The 19,998-nt window shown below is 42.2% G+C and overlaps 1 long non-coding RNA gene across 1 annotated transcript in view; it reads left to right on the top strand.

The window, feature by feature from the left end:
• Positions 1–3,210: 3,210 nt before the first annotated feature.
• LOC136571313 (uncharacterized) overlaps positions 3,211–19,998 on the top strand; it is a 123,288-nt gene continuing 106,500 nt past the window's right edge. The window contains exon 1 of the long non-coding RNA XR_010785697.1: positions 3,211–3,418. This is a non-coding gene — a long non-coding RNA (uncharacterized lncRNA). The remainder of the gene's footprint in view (positions 3,419–19,998) is intronic.

The raw sequence follows: 19,998 nt of genomic DNA, 5'->3' as shown, positions 1-19,998 counted from the left end.
AATGCAGAAGAGAATGGAATTGCTATCATCTACATCCCAGTTGCACAATAAATCCTTTGCTACAACTTCCTTCTTAGTACAGTGAGTTTGGTGTGCCACTTCAGCAGAGTGAAGCACAGCTGAGCTTCTCAAATACTTCACTGTGATTTTGCAGAAATCTGTTCCCAAATGTCAGTCCCAACAGTGAATTTAGAGGGCTTGAGGTGGAACACAAGTACAGTACTTGTCTTTCATCCTCTGTCAAATTTTGTGTGTGTAGGTGGCAAGCTCAAGCAGCACCTGCCAACTACTTACTGGTTATTGGCTTGGAACAGAGCTGTTTACATTTAGTTCTGAGGCATCCATTTGTGTACTGCTTTGTATTGCTTTCAGAATTGTACTGACAATCATGAAATTTTAGGTTCAACCAAGTACACAGTCTCAAAGCAGGAGCTCTAATTTAAAACCACTTTGTAATCAACAAAGAAAAATTGGTCTGAAATCAGTTACCAATGCACAGCTTGGTGGCAGGACTATATTTAAGATATGCAGTGTATCAGCCATTGAGTGCACAGGAGACACTAAAAAATTATATTAACATTTTGCAGACTGGCTTTTAGAACAAGGGTTTAACAGCTTGGGTTGTGCCCCCGAAGTAATTGTTGAGACCTGAACTCTCATCAGAACATACAGTGCCTTATGCTTCAAGGGGGATGAGCACACAAGGGTATAATAATAATAATAATAATAATAATAATAATAATAATAATAATAATAATCGTCATCATCATCATCATCATCATCATCATCATCATCTGTTTTCTGCGCCCTGTTGAGAGAGTGTGTCATAGGTGACAGTTACAAAAATCTGGTAACACTTTCCTCATTCTTGCCACTTTTGGTATCACATGCAAAATTGGCTTCTGATTCCTTTATAGTTTTATTTATGTGTGTTGTGACCAATGGGTCGCTCTCCTCAGACTCTGTTGCTGATGTGCAGTTTGCAGTCACCTTCTGCACAGTCACTGCTGCCCCAGCTTTGTTTTGAATATTGTGTTCAACCCTATCAAGATCCATCTTCCCTCCTGTTGTGGATGTATCTGTCCAAAGGGTATTTGGTATGCCCTGGGTGGTTAGTGTAAATGTACATTAATTGCACAAATAATGCAACATTTCCTTACTTACCTTCCCTGCCAGAAAAGAAGTTTTCTTTGTTTCCTTGCAGTCAAGGTGATGCCAGATTTGCTGAATCTTCCATTTGTGAATTTGCATTTTGAAAACATCTTTACTCAACAATGATCAAAACTGTCACAGAGTTTTTACATGGGGAACATTTTAAGGTGTTTTCTTCCTTTAATCAAGTGGTATCAGATTTGACAGTTATTGGAAAGACCTTATGCCACATTAAAGAGCCTTTTTTTGGAAAGCTTCTTCCAAAAAAAAAAAACAACTGTGGTTTGCCACACAATTTGATTACCATGAATTATCTTGAGGCTTAGGTTGACTTGAACCAGTTGAGTGGAAAGCAGAAATCACCTTGGAGCCAAAGCAGGTAGCTGTGAGGCTGGCCCATGATAAGTTAATTTCTCTGTATTCATCTCCAAGTGTAATTCATTCCTTATACTTTGCATATTGATGTATGACAGAAAAGACAAGGTTACGTCTCCTATTTGAGACAAAAGGCAATTTTTCAACTGCCCCCTTCCTAAGGGGTTGGTGAAATCACCGTGGAGGTGTGTGGGATCCCTGGGTGCCAAGCAGAGAAGGATTTGAGAGGGAGGGGCTGCCAGGACTGACCCTGCAGTGCCCCTGTCCTGAGCTGGAGGCTGGGAGCAAGGAAGAATCTCCCCATCCTTGTGCCCAGGATCTCTCTGGCACAGGGGAATGCAGACAGGAAGAGATCTGGGACAAGAAGCTGTGCTGGGAGCCAGGCAGGTGCCATATGCCTTCCTTCCTTTCTGTGCTTCCATAAACTGTGCCCAAGTGCTTGGTTGGCCACAGGGAAGGCTCAGGAGGTTCTGCCAGAGCAGCTCTGGATCAGGCAGGGAAGGTTGATGGCTGCAGCTCCTCACTGATGCTCTCTTGCTGCCTCCTAACCTGCCTGCTCATTTCTGCACTGCCAGATACCTTGCTCTGGGAGAAGTCTTTTCATTTCTGAATCTGTGTGGGAAACAGCCCCGTCTGTGGCAGCTTTGAGGAGGTGTTGTCACATCAGAAGGTGCAGTTCTGGCTTTTGAACCAAAGCCTAATGCTCCAAGCACATACACACCATTTTACGTGTCTGAACAGCACTGTGCTTGTTAAATATGAATGTTTCCAGGACTGCTGCCCAGCTCTGCAGATACAGCATTCTAAGATTATCCATTTGCTGTCTTTCCATCAGCTGTGTTCACTGCAGGAATGGAGATTATCTATCTGCCAACCATGGAAAACTCTGAAAGTCAAGCTGTGTCCTTTCTGGCTTGTGAATCATCACCTGAAACCTTGACTCAGCAGTCACAGGGGAGCTCTTAGGCCATGGTTAATATGTATTCTTGTGATCTAAAAGATTCTCTGTGGTGCTGTGTTATTTATTATTTCTTTAAAAATGCTTATGTGGGATCCTACCCATAATCTTTAGTTCCATGGAGCTAAGGGAATAAAACAGTGGAAAATTACTTTTAGTCTGTTCAGAGAGGGGGATCTGACATTAAATATATTTTGAATGCAGACATAAGTCTATATATCTATATATCTATATATCTGTATATCTAAATATCTATAAATTTATATATTTTTAAGAAATATCACTTTCCCAGCTATAGTTTACTGAAAATCAAAATAATATATTGCTTCAAGGTGTCAGCTTTTAGTTCCAGTGAGATATGATGTTCTGGCAAGAGGAGGAAATGTATATGAGTGTGAACTGGGTGTGAGAAGAATACTTAAAGAGATGGTTTTCTTCATTATTAATATAGCTTTTGGATATTCTGTGATTATTTATAACTATAAAAAGCATGTTTTGCATCGAAGACAATTATGCCAGTTAACAGGCTATGATAATTGACTGAACAATCTTAGAATACTTTGCCCCTTTCAAACCTGTTGCTTGGATACCACTTTCTTTGAACTATTATGTACCTTGCTGAAAATTAAATAGTAAAGAAAAGGTTTTAGCAGCTCTTTGTCTTTTCCATCAACTCTATATTATAAAATACTTTCAGAAGTGGAGACAAAGGGTTGGGGCTTTCTGGCAGTAAAGTACTGACAGAAACAGCTGGAAAATGCAACTCATGTACAATCTGAATTCAAACCTTTGTTTTCTAGTTATGGTTTTGTTTTGTTTTTTTTTCCTTGCATGCAAGCTTTTCCTTCCTTTTCCAAGAGAATTTGAACTTGAGATGCAATGCAGCAATTCTCAAATTGCAGTCATCCAAAAGTAACTGGATAATGCATCCAGGTAAGTCTCTCACTAATGAGAAGGGTTTGTTCCCTGCTCAGCTTTACTTACTCACTAAATATGTAATCTAAAATTGTGTGGTGGCATTTGTGATTTGGAGTTTTTATATAATGGAAGGTATTTTTCATCTCCATCTAAATGCCAGGTATTCTATTATATCCTGCCATGAACTGCTGTGATTTCTTTAAGCTGTGAGCTGCTGCTTTATCTGCATGCACAATCCTCTCAGAAACAACAGAGGTGTCTTGTTCAAGGGCTTAGATTTGCCTACAGGACTCATTTGCTGGAAATCTTCACGTTTATTTACCTAGTTTCACTTCACTCTGATGAACATGAGAAGAAGGGTTGGGGGATGAATGATCTGGTTGGTTCAGTAGGCAGAGTCTTTGGAATCACCTTTTTCTGGGATTATTTTACCATCTGAGTTGAGCTTAAGCTGAGGACTTAACTTATGTGACATTGCTAGCAGAAAACACAAAGGCTTTCCAGTGAAAGTCCAGCCTCTGAAGAGAGAAGTCACTTGTTTACAGGAAAGATGTTGACTCCAACTCTAGGTCCTATTGGACCTAGGTTGGGAAAAGAGTTATTTATTAGAGATTTGTCCCAGTGAGGATGGCTTTTTCTGCCCTCTGGAAGGAAAAGCTCCTGTCTGTCCCCTGTGGCCCTGTGCCTGGAGAGGGTTGTCCTGCCCCAGGGAGGGTTGTCCTGTCCACCTCCCAGAGAGGCGCAGGGTGACTGCCAAGGACTGGCACAGACTGGATTGTGAGAAGCAGCACCTCCCACAGTCAGTGAAAAGTCAGGACTTTGGTGCAGCTCATTGCTCCGGTGGGTGATGGGCAGAGCTGCAAACACAGCTACAGTCCAGCTGTCTCCTGTTTCAGCTCCTCTCTGCTTCCTGTCATCACAAAAGTGAGCAGAAGCAGAGGGGAAGTTCTTATCTGGGTACAGGGTTGGACCACAGACATCTCCCAGTCTGGATCTTGGGATTTGCCTGTGATCTCTAATGCAAAGGGAATGTTTTGTTGCTTTATGTTCATAGCTGAGCCATTCAGCAGCACTGCTGAAGTGACTCACAGCAGTGCTGAGATTGTGACTCACTGCTGCATCCTTTCTGGAAAGACACTAATCCTCCTTTCCTGCTGCTTGGGCTGCTTTGGGAACCACAACATTAAGGACTGAAAGGCACATTTATTAAATGACACATGCCAGGACTGGGTTTTGTTTGTAACAGCGAGGAAGTACTTTGTGGCCTCTCTGCTGTTGACTAGACACTGACACATCTGGCACCCAGGCACCAGAGGATGGAGGGATTTGGGCATTTATTTCCCTGGTTAGATCTGGGTGTCAAGCCTATTTCAGTCAGTGAGTCTTTGGGCTGGATTCCAGAGTTTTTCTTAACTACCAACATCTGTCAGATGTCAACTCCCTGAATCCACCCTTCCTGGTCATGCTATTTTAAGGCACTTGTATTTTAAATACTACTACTACTACTAATAGAACCCTTATAGATTTTTCTCTGAGTAATTTGTCCTCAAGGGACTTGGAAGTCCTCAGGTTTCTTCCTGACCAGTGTCAGGATGTGGTTTATCCACTAGGAGTCATCCAACCTTTTGCCACACAGGCAGTCTGGCCAAAAGCCTTTGGGATTGCTGGTGGAGCAGAGGAGCTCTGCCCTGTGAATGTACTAAGTGGTAACTCTGCTTCAGTTGATTATAGGTGCAGCTCTTGCCCTAAAGTGGGAGATTTCTGTTCTAAACAATTACTTCTTGTTGGTTTTGATCTCTTGGGACCTTAGCTAGAGCAGGAATGATCTTTTATGCCCTTCATGTCTACAGGTATTTGAAGAAGGTGTCTTTATCAGAGCTAATCTCCCTGGCTCCAGTTACAGTGGAGAGAACAGGCATTGCTGGGTGTGATTTACCTGACATGCTTTATCTTCCTTCCTTAGGATGAAGCAGCTATGTCCTGGGAAGCAGGATGAAGCAGTTTTGTCCTACCTGTTTCTCTCAGTAATTTGTAAAATAGCTCTTGGAAGAATCTGTACTGAGTCAGGTGACCAACAGCCACATTTACTCAATAAATAAGCTCTCAAATGATATTTATCCATGGAAATGCCAATGAACTCTGTTACCACAACTCTCTCCCAGGGCTTGGACTTTGCATAATTTTTTTAACTAATTAGGGGTATGGTAATTTAGGTTTTTTATACCAGCAGAATTATGTATGTGTGGTTTCTTCTTCCTTGAGGGAGGGAGGCAGATTTGTTCCACTGTCCAGCACTGGTGTGGCTGCTCTGATTCACTCAACTGTGCCAGTGTTTCTAATTATAGCTGTTTAAAAATTGTAGAAGGTTTTCAAACAACTCCTCTGTGCAAGTACCTACACACCCTAATCAAGAGTCACCTTAGCTGGAGGAGTGACCTCTGCCTTGAGACTCATTAGGGCACCAGAATGTGCAAGTTTCAACAATTTCTATTCTTGAAACTATGAAGGAATGTGAGGTAGGATCCTTTCTGATGAGGAGAATGTGTTTGTAAATGTTTGCTTTGTATATTAAAAAGTTTAGAAGTCTTGAAATAAAAATTATTGCAAATCAAATACAAGTTTTTCAGGGTGAAAGGGTGCTTCATTTTCTGCTTGTTGCTTAAGTTTTTGAATATTGTTTTCAGGGTGAACGCTGATAAAATTAAAAACAGTCAATTTTTTTTCTTAACGAATGTCTTTTATTAAACAGAATGGTGATAAGAAAAATGTTGGTAAGGCAAAATCAGTCTCAGCAACAGTTTCATTTTTGAAGCTTTCTGCTGCTACATGAAAAAAAGTGTAAAATAGAAATCAATAGTAATTTAAAAATATTATCTCCCTAAAATATTAAATAAGGATGTAGTTTTAAAGCAGGAAAAGTATAAGGTTGATATTTTACTGAAGTGCTGCTCAGCCCTGCTTCATGTGACAGGTGAAATTGGAGGCTGGGCACGAGCCAGGCAGGGATGGTCAGGGCATCCTGTGAGCCTGAAGGGGGCTCACGAGGTCCTGCTTCCTACCAGGGATTCATATGGATTTTGTTTTCACATGAACCATGTGAAGGTGGTGTAGCAGATGTTGGACTTCTAGCCATTAACAATTTTCACCTTTGATGGCACAAGGCTGTTCCATCCCACAGAAACACAAGTTCACTTGAATTCCCACGCTGCCCATCTGCCTGCATTTCAAAGTTTGCTACCTTATTAACTGGTGAAATATGTTCATTATAATAGCAGCAATGAGAAGTATTTAAGTGCACCTCAAGCAGTCAAACCCTAAAGATTTAAATCTGCAAAACCCATCTGCTCCTAACTCAGGAACTCACATAAAATAGGAAGGTGCAAAGGATTCCTATATTAAATTTTGCAAGCACTTGCTTTCATCCTTGGGGACATTGGAATTTCACTTGGAAGTGCAAGACAAGCCAACTTTTAAATTTTTTTTGTCTTCGGTTTGACTGGGCATTATAAGTTCATGGGTACTGCTAAGTTCATGGTGCTGCTATTTTTGCTCAAGCTGATCATTCAGTTCTCAAAGCACTCTAAGAGCTCTCCAAGTTCTAGAAATTTTAGGTTCGGTTCTTTTCTCTATCTCAGAATTATCAGTGGTGCCTATCTAAACTGCAAGTCCATTTTGTGCCAAAGGTGACCATACTGAGTATTAACTTTAAAAATGAAGATTTGGGTCTGTAATTCCCAAAGTTTGGAGATGTTTCCTTGCAGATGAAAATAATGTATTGTTCAAAACACAAGTCTTAATGACTGAGTATATTTGTCCTGCCTGAAATATGTGTAGGACTATCAATTTAAAAAGTAAGATTTTCCTTTAGGACTGTGGAGAAACTCCTCCTTCCCTTCAAGAGGCAGCATGTCCTCTAGTGGAAGACATTTTGCTTTTAAACAGCAAATAATATTTATAATAAATACCTAGGTTTGGAGAATGCCTTGGTTGCTGGAGCTGCCACTTTTCTGAGCTTTTAAGTAAACTGAGAATTATTTAAAAAAAGGATGCTTCCATTGTAATCAGTTACATTTTCCTCCCTTCAAAATCTACGTTATCAACAAATAAGCAAAAAAAATCCTGTCGAAAAAGTAATAAATGTTAAGTCTCTTCTCTGATTTGTTTTTCATGTGGGATATTTCTCTTGTGCCTGTAACTGCCATTTCTGTGCAGAAAGATGCCATGATCTGGTGGCTCAGGTGTTGTCTTGCAACCAAAAAAACCTGGGTTCTCTCCCCACAGGTTTTCCAGCTATTGCATTGAAGAAATGGCAGCAATAAAACCAAAAAGGGATGACTCTCACTGCTGAAAAAATCAGTATAAAAATTAATTTGCCCATCTTTGATACCAAGCTTTTCTTCAACACCTGCCCTAGATGCCTTTGCTGCAAGGAGGGGTGGATGTGTCGTGCTTGTTGCAAGGCTATGTCAAGGCAGAGTTTGTGGTTTTTTTTTCAGAGCTGTTTTAATCTGTTCTGAAAGTCTGTTTCTTGCCACAGAAAATCTAATCACACTGTTCTCTGCACGAGTGGTTTAGAGAATCCCTCTGTATCTTTCAACATGGAAATTCTCCTTGCACTTATACGGCCTAGCAGTGCATGGTGGAAAACTCAGCAGGAGGAGCAGCCTCCTCATACCTGCCATCCTGGCCTGCTGAACTATGATTTTTTCCCCCCATTTCTATGTTTAAATCTTGTTTTTTGGTGGTTTGCAGATACTTCTCTTGCTTCCCACATAAATTCCAACAGTATGACCAGATGTCTGTTTGGTTTCTCTCACACCCTTTACAGCCCTAATCCGAAATGTTTTTAACACCAGCCACAAATGGATCGTGTGCTCGTCATGCAAATTACCTCAAGCAGATAGCCAAAACATTATCTCATGCTGGCTTAGATGCTACAATGCTGAAATGCTCCCTCAGGATCCTGGGCAGATGTCTTTGGGCTTTCTGACTCTTCTCTGGGATGGGCAAAGTTAAGCCTCAGCCATTTCCCCATGTAGGAAATGTGTTGTTGGAATGGAGGCTACTGTAAGAACAGAAATACATTTCTTGGTTGTACCTTCACTTAGAGGGATGCAGATTCCAGCCACAAAAGATGTCCCTGAAGAGGAAGACTTCATTTAAGTGGCTTATAGGAGGGAGAAGGTGATCATGTTGATATCATTCCAGCTGTTTGGAAATCCTGCCACCTTTGGGGCTGTTCTGCCTGTTGGCAGTGGGAGCAGAACAGTCCAGGGCTCACAGGCAACAACTGAAGAGCACAAGGTTTTTGCCTTAAGAATCTGAGTCGTTCACTCATCTTGATAAATTCTTGGAGATTGGGTGCTGGGCTGTGAAACATGCTCTGCTCACCTACCACTGGCCTGCTCATCTTCCTTATTATTATTATTTTTATGTGTATTTTTCTATTTGTAAAACTTTAAACTTCGTTAAACTTTCTGAGATTCATGGTTGGAAAGTGCTGCTTAAAAATTAAGTTGTTCTTTCTGCTACTTGATTATTTTTTTTCCCAAGGCCTGGGTGAGATTAGAAGTTTGACTTTGCGTGCTGAAGTTGTATTATTTGTTTTGTTTTGTTTTCCTAACCACTTCCACATGCAATCAGGTTTTATTGCCAGCTGCTTTCCATGGTTGGTCTCTGGGGAATGTAGGCTCCTGTTTGTTGTTAAACTCATAGCAGTTGGTTAGTTTAACTTTTTTCAAATGTTAATTTTTCAGGTTTGGGTTTACCCAGCCAGAGGTGGGCAATGGAATAAGCAATGATGTGTAAGAAGGGCTCATCAGAACCACAAATTCCTGTAGAGGGAGAAATGGGCAAGTTTATCACCATTCTTGCATTCTTTCTGTATTAAAATTAAATATCTTGGAATTTTTCACTTCCCACAGAGCAGGAACATGAAATTTCATTTAATTAATAAAAGAAAGATTTTTATTTCGCAATTTTAAACAGAAAAGGACAGGGCTGCCTGTGATGATTGCAGCAGGGAGCCTGTGAGCCCAGACATGCTGCTCACCAGGGAAGCTCCCAGGGAGGCCAGGAGCTAGCAGGAAACCAGCAGGTTTCCCTAGGAAGTGTGTTTGCTCGCTGTTAGAAGATTTGATTCAATCAATCTGTTCCTGCAGAATATATATGCATATTTTTCAGGAACTGGCATTTTCCTATGGAAAAAAAGAAAAAAGTCTTGCTGAGTTAAAACTGGAGATCAGTGAGCATGCTTCTCTAGCTGCATTGGTGAGAAAGCCACGTGTGCTTTGTAAATGTATGTAAATATATGACAATTAACATACAGTTATGCAGCTGTACCAGACCTCTAAAATGCAGCCTATGGATGACCCAAAATTATCCTTAAGGATTTTTTTACTGTTATCTGTCCACCTAAAGCTAGCACTGGAATGAGCAGATTATTTGTCAGAACTCTGGACATCCCTCTGGCTGTCCTGAGCAGCCAAGACCCCTGCCAGGGGGCTCAGAGACCCTGGCACAGAGCCCAAAATGCCCCTGTGGGTTTGATTATGACCCGTGGAGCAAATTACCAAACTTAGATGAAGATCTACAAGCCATGACAATTTAAGTAGAATGATAGTGAATTTATCATGGGATGGAAAAGTAGATTTTGGGGTTTCTGGTATGGGGGTTCAGGGGGCAAGATGGAGGAATCTGGGCGTGTCCAGCCTTTCTTCTTCTTCTTCTTGGCCTCCATCTTCTGCTGTGATGTTGGCACTTTTAGATTGGTTTAGAGTAGAAGCTCACTGTCTAACGTAGATGATAGGTGTTGGGAAGTAATTGTAAATATTGTACACGTAGTTTTTAGTATAAAAAGATAACACTGCCCTGGGGGCAGGCAGAGTGCCTGGACTGTCTTGCTGAGTGGGCCTCAGCAGGACAGGAGAAAAAATGTTATAGATAAGATACAATAAACAACCTTGAGACTGAGAACTGAAGAGCTCTGACTCCTTCTTTGAGCACCGGGCTGGGAAAAGAGACTTTCTAAATTTTCTTGGGGTCACTCTGAGCAGCGAGAGATCCCGAGACAAGTATTGGGACAATTTTCTACCTTGCAGGCAAAGGCTGTGTGGGAATGAGGCACCAGAGAAAGCAGAAGAAGCCCAAGGTGGTTATGGTGAGAACATGTGTAGCCTCTTCAACTTTGCATATTCAGTGTGACAGCTGTGAGCCCTGTGTATTTCCCTGTGGAATTTATTCTTTTAAACCAACCTTCTGATTGTGGGCTTGAACCCTTGTCATGGTTTGACACTGGCACAATGCCAGTGCCCCCATGAAGATACCTTCTCCCTGGTTTCTGCTGTGAGATGTGACCAGGAATAAGCAAAGTAGGCTCCTACTTAGGGAAAAAAGAACCAGAACTTTATTAACTACTCTACAACTACAGATAAAAAGGAACACACACACAGGGAAAATGAAAACCTCACAAATGCATTTCCTCCTCCCCCCACCAAATTTCCAACACAATACATTTATTCCTCAAATCACCAACTCTCGGTCCAGCACCACCTTTTAGACAATCAATCCTCAGTTCATCAAGAGGAGAGGAGTCCTTCTTGTGCCATGGGCTTCCCCTGGAAACACAGCTGAAGCCTCGTGTGTTTCTGTGTCACTCGTGGCACCGCCCGGAGTACATCTGCCATCATGACCTCTTCCTTTCATGTCCAGCGCTCTCACCACTGAACACGGACCAGAACTGCTTCTAGGGTTGTCTTTTAAGGATGCTCTGTCCCGATCTAAAAAAGGCACAGTCTCTCCTTTGGGACACCTGTCCCCACAATCTCTCCTTTGGGACACCTGTCCCCCCCATATTTTTTCACCCCCTGGGGCCGAGGGGCATCAACACTGAACCCTCTTGGTTCTGAGGCCATTGCCTCCCCCTAGAATGCAGTCTCTGTGTCACAAGGAACATGGGTCTGTCCATGGCTATACAAAAAGAGTCCAGCAAAAGCCACTCCATCATCTCTTCCCACTAGGATTCTTCTCTATTCTTCTACTATCTCTCACTCGCCCAGACCTCTCTCACACTGGCCCATTTCCTTCCTCATCTTCCAATCTATCTTCTAGAAAAGGTCAATGTTCTGTAAAGTTCTCATTCTCCAAAAAGGGGTTAAAAGCTCCTACAAGTGGCCGGCTGAACCCCCCCTTCTTCTCCGTCCCAGCCGTGCTGCCGGCGCAGGCCCATGTTTATCAAGTCTCAAGGTTACAGTCCCAGGCAGCGGCTCGCTTTCTCTCTCTCTCTCTCTCTGTGTCTCTCAGGGGGGGCTGCCCGATGGCTCCTGGTCTCTCTCTCTCTCTCTCTTCCACCCTTCCACCCCCGGGCTCAGGCCTACCTCTCCCGGCCACATGGCTTTTCCCCTCCCCCTGCCCAGCCAGCAGCTGGGCCGGGGGAGAGACCCGAACTCTTTCCCGCCGGAAACCCAAGAGAGCTTCCCAAGGGAGAGCTCTGCTTTTAACCCCGTGTTCTCAGAGGCGTGTCCATGTCCCAATGGCCAGGTTAAATGCCAATATTAAAGTCTGAATATCCATTGGCCAAAAACACAGCATCTCAAAAAACACATTTCCTGTCAAACCACCACACCCCTCGGTGCCAACAGCTGGAAGACTTGAGGAATTGGGTGTCTGTTCTGGATTTAAGCATCAGTTGTTGGTACCAGCTGTCAGAACCCTGGGCACTGGCTGCTTTTCCAGCAGCCTGAGGGCTGTGCTGTCCCCAGACTGCTGACAATGGTTTGGAGAGCAGTGGCCAAGCTGCACGGGCACCACAGGAGGAGGGACAGAGCGGGGGTGAAAAAAAAGAGGATTTGGGGCTGAGCGGGGTAGCATAGCCCATGTTCAGCCCCTCAGGAATTCCCACTGGGCATTCCAGAGGGTGGCACATGGAAGGGCTTCAGTGAAATCAGGACAGGAACAGAGTGTCTGGCTCCAGGCACCAGGCAGGAGCTGAAGCAATTTCTCCTGTCCTGGCAGGTATAATGGACAAAGGTCTGTGTGTCCCATGTACTGTTCAGTGTCTGGGAATCTAAACACCACCAAAACCAGAATTTTTTTCACACAGGCTGTTAAAAAGAGATGAGCTCTTGTAAGGGTTTGCATGTGGACGCCTTTCTACCCTATACTTGCTCAGAAGACTCTCTGTAGGTAAGGAAGGAAAGGGTTTAAGTCCCGAGCGAGCTCTGGAGATCCTGCAGCATTTCCTACCTTTACCCTCAAAATCTTGCCCTGTTGCTGTGGCTGCAGGCTTTTCTAAAGAAAATCTGGGTTTACATGGGGCCACACATCCAGTGCTCCAGCTCCATTTCACAGGGAGGGAAGAGGAGCTGTGGTGGTGGAGGATGAGAGGATGAAGCCTGTCCATGGCTCTGTTTGTAAGGCAAATGTGGGTGGGAGGAGCAGGACTGGAGCTCCAATTCTCTGTGTGTGGGAGTGATGAGGAGTCTGATCCCCTCAGACAGAGCAGTGGCACTGCCTGATGTGAAGGCTTCACTATTTAACCATTAGCTGAAATCATCTAGCTTCTAGATGCAGGAAATAAAAGACTGCTTGACTTTCTGAATTTTTACCTGTGCAAAGCTGTTGCCCTCACTGTCCTGCCTGAAGAGAGCTGTGTTTAGTCCTCAGCTGGAAGCTGGTTTGTGTTTTAATAGAAGCACTTTGGAAACACCTTCTCCCACAGCCCTGAGCCCCACCAGTGACTCAGTGCTGACTCAGAAGAGAAGGTTCCACCACTGAATCAGCCTCAGAGCTGTGGGACAAGGTGAGGTTTTCCTTGGCTCTGTCCATCCAAACTGTGACCAGATCTGCAGATCTACTCAGCTTGCTAGATGGGGTGAGGTCACAGCTCAAGAGGCTGAAGTCACATCAGAACATATTTGTAATGAGAAAAAAAAAAAAAAAAAAAGAGATTTTCACAGACTTGGTTGTTTGTCCAGGATGTAGAAGGAGGCGTGATGCAGGACACCCAGATTTGGAGCTCTCTGGATGCTTATTTTAGAATTTTCTAAAGGGAAATCATCATTCACACTTCAGAAATGAGAAGACACAGGTACTCTTTGGGGTCTTTGAACTGAAATATTATGTTAATATTTGTGTGATTCAGGTTCTATTTTCCCTGCATGAGTTGCCTTCACAATGGTGGGGTTTGAGTTTTGTGGACTTGTTTATTTTTTTAACTCACCATTATATCAGCTGCAGTGCTTCTCATAGGGAGCAGTGAAAGAAGCTAAAAGTTACTTTATGACTATGTAAGAGCTGGTATATTACTCACCTTTCTAAAATAAAAGTTGTATAATGAATTAAATGGAATGATACCAAAAAAGGTAATTTTAAGTTGAAACTTCACCAAGAAATTTTGTCAGATCTGTTATTCTGCAAAGTATTTCCCTGCAAAGGTGACTGGGAGAAGATCCTTAACACAATATTTGACTACACCTGCATGGAGTGGGCTCCTTCAGCAACAGAGCAAGTAATCCCGTCCCTCTCACTCCTGCCATCTGTGACTGCAACACAAAGAGTTGAATATTTGCTCCCTATTTATTTACTGCCATGATAAATTTTCACTGGGATACTGCTGACCCTGTCTGCCATCTGTTTTTGGTACTGGGCTGCCACACAGTGGCCTCCTTCAGAAACCTGGAGAATGGGAGGAGGAAGGGGGAATATCAAGTTGATAACAGGAATGAGCGAGTTCAAACGTCGTGATTCAGTTTACAGGGGCTGTTAATTCCTCACTGGGTGGGGAAGCAGAATTTTGTTTTGTACAGTCCAAACAACAAGAAGAAACAAATATGAGAACACAGAAAAAAGATGTAGGAAACCCCTGAGTTAACTAACAAAATATTCTTTCAAGAAATTTATAAAGGAGTTTGTATGAAAGTAGAAGAGTTTTCCCTGATTCACTAATACCTGCTTTCTTTTCTTTGCTACTTCCTCTTTTTTCCCTAGATGCAGACAACTAAAATTTTTTTTAAAGCTTTTTCCTTTTAGATGAGCCCATGTTGGGAGGATGTTCAGGGTGGAGGTTTGGTTTTGTGCTGCTGGTAGATTGAAGCACAGCCCCTCCTGGTTTGATCCAGACCTGGAACATCTGTGATTTTAAATTTCAACCAAAGTGCTCCCTCATGCAGATTCTGCTTTTGTAAAGTGTCTTAGAATGGTTTGGGGGTGGAAAGGACATTAAAATCCATCTTGTTTCAAACTGCCTGTCATCAGCAGGGGTGCACACACTGTCCCAGCCTGCTCAGAGCCCCATCCAGCCTGGCCTTGAACACTTCCAGGGATGGGGCAGCCACAGCTTCTCTGGGCACCCTGTGCCACCAGGAGGGAGGTGGGAATGGGGTCAACTTCATCCATTAGGATCCTTTCTGGATTATTACTTTGTAACTTTGTAAAATGCACGGGGTTTTGCTGCCCTATAGGTTGAGATTTTGACATCCTTCACTCCCCTCATGTCTTCCCCATTCCTGTGAGAAGAAATCCATGGCAAGGGGTCAGTCCTGGAGGCTTCTGATGCACCTGACCCTGACAGCCTTCTGTGACAAATAATCTGAGGCAATAGAAAATCTGACAGTGTGAGGCACTCTGACATTCCAAATATGCACTTCAGACCATCAGGAAGCCTCAAATGAAAGGATTTAGGAAGTTTTGACTTCAGTGGTGTTATGTGCCTGCAGTCAGACAAGTTGCCTTGGTTCATTAATATGAATTATTGCCAGGTAAGGAAGCAGAAAGGTAGGAAAATTTACTCTGTAAGAAAGGACTGCTTAAATCTTAAAAATAGTTTCATGGGATTATATGTCAGGTTTAGATCTATTATTTTATGTATTCATCTGTGATAGGATTTTTTGTACCTGCTTGCTCTCAGAATAAGCATCCTGTGCTCCTTGGTTTGTCATATTGTGAGGAGTCTGATGTTGTTTACAGTAGGTGGATGTGAAATATATTTCTGTAAAAGCTCTGGGATCTTCATTTTAACACCTGCACATTAGTGCTATTAGAGTGGAGAGTGTTTCCTTGGTGAAATTATTGCTTGCTTTGTCATTGTGCTTATAAGGCTGGTTTTATTTTGTCATAAATTCCAGTGCAGGCAGAGAAGCACAAGTGACTGAGGCAGTTGATGCAGGCAAAACTGTCCCTACCTGGGGAAATTTTATTTAATCTAATTTACTGCCAATTAACACAAACTTCTGGTCATCTCAGTTCTGATTTTGAGAAAAAGAAGGACAAAACAAATCAAACAAACACTTTGGTAGAAATCCTTCCTGCCCCTTCCCCTGGCTCAGCAGAAGTTTGATCAGCATTCACAGGAGCAAAAGCCTGGATGTAACAAATGAGAGCAGAATTGAAACTGCCCTAAAGGGAGGTGGTGGGGCACCAACTTTCCTGGATGTGTATTTTCAATAAAAGCAGCCACTTTTTGCAGCCTTATAGATGCTCCTTAATGGTCTGTTTATCTGAGAAATGGAGAACAGGTTAATTTTGAAAGGAAAGGTCCATGCTGGGAAAGTATGTGCACTCAAGATCCCAAAAGGAAGTATACAGAGGAAACAAAATTCTGCATTTGACTGAGTGAGGTTTTTAGGGGCCCTCCTCATGGAAATCCCAGTGCAATTAGCCAGAAAAGAGATTATCAGAAAAATCTGATGAATTTTTTATGTGAAAATATGCCCATGGAATATCTTTTCCAAGCAATTTCACAGAGAATAAAACAACAACAACAACAACAACAACAACAATAATAATAAGAATAGTAATAAAGTAGTAGTAGTAGTAGTAGTAGTTTCCATTTTAGAAAATGGAAACTATTCTATTCTTTTAGTATAGTTTTAATATAATCTGTATCATAAAATAATAAATCAGAATAAGATGGTGCAAAAAGAAGCTGCATATTTTACTTGAAATTTGATTTAATCTTACATATGTGTTCTGTTAGTAAAAATGTGACAAAACCTTCAGCACAGAGAAAAAAGTTTTAAGCAGAAAGAAGAGCAAAGCCTTCAGTGTGTGTTGAATTGCTACTGTCATTAATGATTTTCAAAATGGAATAAAAAATTAAGGTTTTATGAATTAATGAATTATATTTAATTCGTGAACCACCAATTTCCTACATTTCAATTTGCTAAATAATATAAGAACAGTGTATCTAAATTAAGCAGTAAAAAATTTCTTTAAATATAATTGAAAATTCCTAGTTATTCTTTTTGAAAGAAACAAATTTCAGGGTTTTCATTCCATAGGAAACTTTGGAAATCATCTTTTCCTTTGAGAGTAAAACTTCATTGAAAAAGGTGGAATTTCCCACAAAATAAATGCTAGATTTTGAGAAACGTTAGCTCAGAGTTTGAAAGACAGTCACAAAAATGTTGAGTTCTCTGCTGGAGAATGGGAGTTGAGTTATATTCATCCCCCTGGTCATGTTTGGAGCCCAGAATTTTTGGTGGGGTGTGTTTGGGGCAGAGGGAGGTTATGACACCCGTGTCAAAGTCCTACTGGTTTTAGGGAGAGGGTGTTTGTGTGGGAATCCTGCAATCCCAGCTGGTTTAGGGCCCTCTCATCTGCTCCTGCCATGGCATCTCCTTCATGGCAGTCTTGAAAGGTTTGGAAAACATCTGCCAGATGTGTTCTGGGTGCAGGGGATCCCTCCTAGGTGGAGGGAGAGGACAGTAAATGAACTTTGAATTTCTGCTTCTGTGTCCCATCCCAGGTGTCACAGCAAGGGGGGATCTGGGACCTCTCACCTGTGCTGCTCTGTGTCACAGACACATTTTATGGAAAATCCTTTCCTTAGGCTTTTTCCTCCTGAGAAGCTGAGAGACCTCAGGGACAAAATGTAACCAATGGTTATCTGCTGCTGTGGAATGCAACAGGTGCATCTGGGATTGGGCTCATGGGGTTGTTTCTCATTAATGGCCAATCACAGTCCAGCTGGCTCAGACTCTCTGTCCAAGCCACAAATCTTTGTTATCATTCCTTCTTTTTCTATTCTTAGCCAGCCTTCTGATGAAATCCTTTCTTCTATTCTTTTAGTATAGTTTTAATGTAATATATATCATAAAATAATAAATCAGCCTTCTGAAACATGGAGTCAGATCCTCCTCTCTTCCCTCATCCTGGGACCCCTGTGAACACTGCCACAGTTCTGGAGTGCCTGCAGCTGAGTTTGGCTGGGTGTGGGTTATTTCCAGTGCTGTATTGCCAGGTTTTTGTTGGAAACATGTCCTTTCAAACCATACCTTCACCAGAATTCTGGGACATTGCTCCAGTCCTGGTCCTGCCCTCTCCCCCAGGAGGTTTCCCTCTGGATGCAGAGGTTTCTCCTGGATACCTGGTCTGTAGCAGCATCTGCTGTCAGTGGCTTCTGTTCTCCAGCAAATTCCCTCCTGGATCTGGGTGTAAGACTGACTAGAGCACAAACCACAGGAAAGTAACCTGTGGGTTAATCCAAACACAGCTCAAGTGCTGGTGGCTGTGAGTGGGCAGTAAAATCCATAGGGCAGGTTAGAAAAGCAGGGAGAGCAGCAGCATTTAAAAGTGTCAGTGTGCCTGGGGTGGTGGGAGGGAGGTTACTACTTACAGCTCCTGGAGAGAGAATAGAGTTCCACAGGAGCTTGGATGGCTTTCCCTGTATCTCCTGCAATTTAGGTACATGCTAGCTGGAGCTAGCATTTACAATGGGATTTCTGTTTTGCACTGGGATGCACATTTGTATTCCTGGCTGAAAAGCCTGGGAAGCAGAAGTTCCCAGCTCCACTGGGATGTGCTGGTTGCAGTGTGGGTGTGATCCTGATCTTCAGTAGATGCACAAACCCACATTTGCAGCATAGCAAAGCAGGGACTGCCATGAAATCAACTGCAGTAAAGGAATACTACAAATTCTGGCCCTGCAGTTCTATCCTTCCTCCCATTATGCCCTTCCAATGCTTCTATTAAGTAAATTCAGATCTGAGTAGGTTCCTTTATTTTCTAAGTAATATATTTTTCTTGCACTTCTTATCATTCCTATAATGGATTTTTATAACACCCAGCTTCTTTCTTCAACTGAAAATGGGGCTGTTCTAAGTGTAATTTTGAGAACTACAACTTAAGTTTTAACTGACACCACAACAGAGTATGCATTTGGTGTCAGCAGTGTTTGGTGTGTCACAAAATATTCTTTTGGTGAATTTTACTCTGTCTAACTAATGTCTGTGTTGCTGTCCCAGCCCCTTTGCCACCAGTCAGGGTGATTTAATCAATTTAGATAGCAGGGGAGCACTGGAGGAGCAGTGTGTCAAACCAAGCAAAAGCAGAAGTGGAGCTCCAAACCAAATACAGCATTATAAAGATCTCCTGCGTTACACATAGTGGCTCTTCACAATCCTTGTGAATTCAGAGGTGTTGGCAGGTGAGTTTAACTTCTTCTAATTTAAAAACCAATGTCACACAATATATACAGCTTGAGAAATTTCTGAAAGAAGGAATATGAGTGTTAGTAATGATCTTGTGTTATTTCATTTATGTGAGGAGCATCCTGCTGTGAAAGTGATACCCTTTGTAATATTAGTTTTTATAATAATATCAGTATTTTTTCAAGTGTGTTACTCCCATGTTCTGCTTTTTCACCAAGTAACCTGTGCTTGATGACATGTAGAGGCTCAGAGAAATGCAGTTCAGGGTTTCTTAGCAGTGGCCTTTTTGCAGTGGTGCAAAGTGGACTTAATGACAATGTTTTATCTACAGCTAAGTGTATGAGACCCATTTTAATTGGCTGAATGATATTATGGCTGCAAAAATCCAAAGAGTCACAACTGAATTAAGTAAATCATCTCACCACATCTTTTAACTTCAAGGCTTAATGCTTATAATTCCTAGATTTTTTCCCCCATCCACCACCTCCTTTAAAAACTGCAGAAGAAAGATAACCCAGCCAGCTGTGATGGCATCCATGGCTTTTCCTTGGGCAGGTCTTCCAACCTTAGGGAATTACAGGTAATTGGGGAAATGTGTAATGAAGAAGAAAGTTGTCAGGTTTTTTGCTAGAGAATGTATTAGTTTGAATTTACTCAAAATTCTCTATTTTGCTGCTAATTATTATTGCCACATGTCTGAGTAGGAAATAGAAGGGTGATTTAAAAACCATAATGAAAACAAAACTCTTTTAAAATGCCAATATAGCAATACAGGGAATCTTCCAGTAGAACTTCTGCTGAACTTCCTGCAAAGACGGTCCAGCCCCAGGGAGAAAATGTAGCTGAATATGATTATGCAAAGGAATAGGTGATTTCCAGCTTTGATCACTGGCTGATCATAAAATGCTGAAAAATTATCAAAAAGAGTGGCAACAGTGGTTTTAGGAGGGCAGTTTTACAACTGGTGAGAAGCACATTGCTTTGCCATCCTGGCCAAACACAATGCATCTTTATTTTTTCCCTTCCTTAACCAAGGAACACAGTGTGTTTGACAGCTCACAGGCTGAATGGGTTTGCCTTACATGAGGGAAAAAAAAATGTGGGGATGTGGAGGTGGTGTTTAATTTCTGTTTAGTTTGTGGTGGGGTGGTGTTGTTTCTACTTAAT

Source organism: Molothrus aeneus, chromosome 2 (assembly GCF_037042795.1).
Source record: "Molothrus aeneus isolate 106 chromosome 2, BPBGC_Maene_1.0, whole genome shotgun sequence".
Classification (NCBI taxonomy): Eukaryota; Metazoa; Chordata; class Aves; order Passeriformes; family Icteridae; genus Molothrus; species Molothrus aeneus.
Note: the sequence above shows the minus strand (reverse complement) of the source record. Positions and strands in the feature narration are given on the sequence as shown.